This window comes from Benincasa hispida, chromosome 9, assembly GCF_027475165.1.
Source record: "Benincasa hispida cultivar pf3 chromosome 9, pf3_genome.v1.1, whole genome shotgun sequence".
In the NCBI taxonomy this organism is placed as follows: domain Eukaryota; kingdom Viridiplantae; phylum Streptophyta; class Magnoliopsida; order Cucurbitales; family Cucurbitaceae; genus Benincasa; species Benincasa hispida.
Genome location: NC_143486.1, coordinates 56088062 through 56093186, shown reverse-complemented (window position 1 = coordinate 56093186; position 5125 = coordinate 56088062). Strand labels below are relative to the sequence as shown.

The 5125-nt window shown below is 40.0% G+C and overlaps 1 non-coding gene across 1 annotated transcript; it reads left to right on the top strand.

Annotated features, from left to right (window-relative positions):
• Nucleotides 1-823: 823 nt before the first annotated feature.
• On the top strand, nucleotides 824-930 carry LOC120087385 (small nucleolar RNA R71). The gene has a single exon (XR_005484521.1). It is a non-coding gene; the product is annotated as a small nucleolar RNA R71 (small nucleolar RNA).
• The last annotated feature ends 4195 nt before the right edge of the window (nucleotides 931-5125 follow it).

Genomic DNA, 5125 nt, shown 5'->3' with positions numbered 1-5125 from the left:
TAGGTTCCTTTCTTTCTCCCTCAACAGTTTTTCCACTCCGCAATGTCACAACTTGACATTGCTCTTAACCTGATCCCCTCGGGTTTTGTGGGAGTTCTGTTGAACTCGGTAGAGCAGCTTGCGGTCTGTTCTTTAGCTTGCTTGCAATCTGGCCCATCTGAAACTCTAGATTGCGGATGGACATAGCCTGACTTTGAAGAACAGTTTTGTTTTTCTCTATATACTGCTTCAACAGGCTTTCCAAGGACGAAGATTACTGCGGTTACAAGCTACAGGCTTGATTGCTTGTCTGACCGTTATTCTGCGGGAAGAATCCAGGTGGTCCTTCTTTTTGTGCCATAGATTGGAAATTCTACTGCTGATTCTTCCATGCAAAATTGGGGTGGTTTCTCCATTTGGGGTTGTAGGTATTAAAAAATGGATTATTTTTCACAAAGTAAATAGACTGTGGATTCTGTGGGCATTCTTCCATTGCATGTCCATCACCGCAAGTCGCACACCTTGCGGTGTTCTGATTAATTGCATTTACTTGCCCAGTTTGTGGTGTTGGACTATTGATCGTGATTCCTTGAATTAGGTTCATCATTGCGGTCATCTGATTCTGTAGTGAAGCAATAGTACCATTACTTGCATCATTATCCTTGATTCTCAATCTCTGATCACTCTCTCTCCAATCCTCGTGGTTTTTAGAGATGCGATCCAAGATGTTCTTAGCCTTGTCATACGTCTTGTCTAGCAGACCACAAGCGGCTGCTGCATTGCAGTGGTCTACGAAGCAGGATTTAAACCGTGATAAAAAATTTTCATCTGAAGGCAGTCTGGTAATCCGTTGTGTGGACAGTCCCTGATGAACCTCTTAAACCTCGCCCAGGCATCGCTGAGCGATTCGTCCATGTCTTGTTCAAAACTAGTGATTAGTTTCCTTCGTCTAGCATTTTCAGTAGATGGAAAATATTTCTTCATAAATTTCTCTACGACCTGTTCCCATGAAGTGATCTCACCTGGCTTGAGGGAATACACCCATTTTCTTGCCTTATCACATAGAGAAAATGGAAACAGAGTTAGTCGAACTTCTTCGTCAGAGATGTTCGGGAACACAAAAGTGTTGTAGATTTTTATAAAGCTACGGAGGTGGGCGTGTGGGTCCTCGCCACGACTTCCTTTGAATTGTCCTATAGTCTGAATCATCTGTAGCATCACCAGTTTCATTTCGAATCGGCTTCTAGGCACGCCTCATGATTCCTGGAGAGAAATCATAGAGGTTTGGCGATGCATAGTCCCTAATGGGCCTATTACGATCGTTTGCCAGAAGGATTGGATTTGCTATGACGTTGTTTTCGTTTGGTGCTCCGTTTCCAGGCTGCTCCGCCATATCTTCTTTATCTTGCTGTTGTTGTTGGCAGTCTCTTAATCTCCTTATGAACATCCTCTCAATCTCCAGGTCGTAATTCGCCAAAGAGTGAGATTCTGCAAAGAAATCACAAAAATTACCGTTAGCACACTGATTTGCCAAAGTCCACGGCAACGGCGCCAAAAACTTGATGCATTATTTTATGAGGTGGAATTATGGATGAAATGCGATGATGAAAATGCATTGAGCACTCAAGTTTTCTCAGTAGAATCCAAGTGTAAACCCCTTTGAGTTTCCTGGTAAGTCCAGGATCGAACTCAGGGACTTGGAAAATAATATGCGGCGGTAATTTCTCAGAAGACTTTGCAGTAACCAAATAAATTAAGTAGTTGTTGGGAATGTTGTTTGCGGTAATACAAATAAACAAATGCGGCAGAGTTCGTAAAGAGTTGATAAAGCGGAAGATGCGATGAGTATGTGGTGAACGGGTTAAGAAAGGTTTGGCTAACACTTCCTAGGATGCGTTCATGCTATGCGATCATGCAACACACATTCAATAGTAAACCATCTCTCGATGTGAATGCTACGGCTTCTAATGCTAGGACGCATGTGATATATGAGATAAGTCTATAGGACCTACACATAAGCCTCTATTCTTATTTATACGATGAAAAAATGACACACACACAAATTTGGCGACCATATAGTATCATACCTATCTCTAGGGTGCATGCGATGCAGGTTGACAAACAGAGCTTATCTCTAAGTCCCTATCTCTTGTTTATGCAGATCTAATCTTGCTCTCTCAAGTCTAGATTCTAACCTAGCTCTCTCAAGTCTCAGGTTCTTTCTTTAGACTCTCTCTCGAGTAGCTCTAAAGGGATGTTAGGCACAACATAAAACAAAATAATCGCATGAGATGAAGATCCTAGGTCATGTTAGCTTAGTTCTTCTCAACCCATTCGATAAGTTTAGCTACTCATGCGTGCTCAGAGAGTGAACAAATATAGAATAAGAACTTCCATTGTATAAATATAAAGTTGAAGTACAAAATAACAATGCAAGAATAGAATAAAGAGCCTGGTAGCAATCTCTTGCTTCCCAGGCTTTTACACTGTCTTTTCTACTCGTGTTCGAAAGATAATCTCGCTCTCACGAGAGTCGGCCCGCTCTCTTCTTTCTACACCTCCAGTTTCTCCCTCGAGTTACCCTGAGCGATCTTTCGGCATCTCGGCTCTTCTCTTGCTCCGCCTTAAAATAAAAAGGAAAACTATGGACAAGGCTAAACTATGGAGAAATTTATCTAAGTATCCAAACTCCTTTTTTGAAGGTGCCTTCGATATTTATAGAGCTTTGGGGTGAAGGATGGCTTCTCTCTTATGATTGCACAGATGGGATGGCTTTTATTCTCTGACTGATGCGCCGAATATTTGTCACTGAAAAGCTGAATGTACTTGTTATCGTTAGTGGCTTGTCAACTTAATTTGGATTCAACCATCATCAGATTTCTGTCCCATCGTGATTAATTATGTCTTTCACCCAGATACGCCCACCAGGTTGAGCCGGCTCTATGCGACAATCCTTCTTGTGCAGGTGTATGTGAACACAAATCACCGCAAAGTCTTGTGGTAATGCTGCGATCATCCGTTGATTTCTTGTGATCGCGCTTTTCGCCTTGCGTCAACGTATATTCTGGATAAAATTACAAAAATTAATCGTTTGTATGCGATGAACTCATGCGACCGCAATGTTAAGAACTTAATACTTTTTGGACGCAATCTAACAGATGTTATCAACGCAAGCTAGCATTTTTTAATAACTTAGCACTGTAATAACGTGCATTTCTGCCCGTTATCAAGACACATACATACATGAAAAAGAAACTTATTTCTATCCTACTGTAGCTAAATATGCCTAGTACCTCTGGTGAATCCCGAAGGAAACACAATAACTTGTGAATCCCGAAGGAAACACAAACTGATGAATCTCGAAGGAGACACAAACTGGTGAATCCCGAAGGAGACACAATATCTAATGAATCCCGAAGGAAACACAAACTGATGAATCCCGAAGGAAACACAATAACTAGTGAATCCCAAAGGAAACACAATAACTAGTGAATCCCAAAGGAAACATAAACTGGTGAATCCCGAAGGAAACACAAACTGGTGAATCCCAAAGGAAACACAATAAATGGTGAATCCCAAAGGAAACACAATAACTGATGAATCCTGAAGGAAACAAAAACTGGTGAATCCTAAAGGAGACATAATAACTGGTGAATCCCGAAGGAAACACAAACCTAGTGGGCATTCTAACTAATCAGTAAAATCACTATCGTAGGCTCGACACCATAATTATCATAATATAGCTCTATGACATACATATATGCTTTATCACCATGGCTCTACAACAAACACACATGCCTCATTATCCATAGATCATATACAACCTCATGGAATCAAATATCATCTTATGCTAGCATTCAAGTATCCATGTGCACAAATACATCTTTCAGATCCTCAAGCAAGAACATATAGCGGTTGTACTAAACTATCAGTTCATCATGCTGTCATTCTACCATAACATATACTAAACTATCAGTTCATCATGTTGTCATTCTACCATAACATTGATCCATCATGCTAGCATACATCCAGTGACTGGCCCATGGGCAGTTCCAGTAGTAAGATTACTTACTTGAGAGTTCGAGCTCAATCCCAATGAATTTATTCTTCTCCTTGCCTAAAAAGAACATTGAATTGAACCTAAAGCAAACATTAGAATTTAATTCCAACCCTAAAATGTAGCCAAAAACACAAATTCATACCAATACATCCAAACACTTACCCGAAGTGTTTGCCCAAATCGACACTTCACTCGAGCCACGAATTGAAAATTTAATGCAGAAACAAGCCAATATGAGGGGTCTCAATCCAAATCTAAAACCCAACCAAATATTAAACCCACACTAAACCAAAAGACAACCCAAAACTCTTGCTAAACTTACCAATTGATCATAAATCTTGATAGACGGCAATTCACAAGGGCCAAGTCTTCTGAATTTGAAATTCAAAATCCAGTGGGTGTTAACAATTTGGAGACAATCGAAAGTGGGTATACAAGATACCTCTAAGATACCTTTACAAACACCACAACTCACCCAAACAAAGACGAACAATGGAGACTGACAGCGAAACGGCTGACAACGTGGCTTGTGATAACTTGTAGAAATTCAAGTTATTTATACTGCTTTATTTAGATATTGTGGTTAAAAGAGAGGAAAGTTACGTCAATTGTATGGAAATTGGCTAAGAAATGTAAGAATAATAAATTGTTTTCAATACACTCAATAACACCATTGCGATGGTAGAAAAGAATATTTCAACTTTGTTTTGAAGGATCAAGTCACCGTATGCGTTCATGGCTCAAGAGAAAAAGATTAATGCATCTACGTCGCATTGCGCCCATTATTCAGACATGAATAGACGATCAACGCAATGACGACGCATGCGACAATCGATCCAGAGCTGAACTTCAACTGCATGCGATAATAAAAACAACACTGCATGCGGACACACGATCGAAAGATGCAAATGAGCAACGCAATCGCGGAGGATTTTGACATGTGTACAACTAACCGTTGTGCATTTTCAACGAATTGATTGCATAACAGAAGGAATATTTATTCCACCATTTTTTGAATTTCCATAACAATAAAGTGAGGACAACAAGTTAGAAAGTTAAAGCTTTCATCTATAAATACCCTCAAAG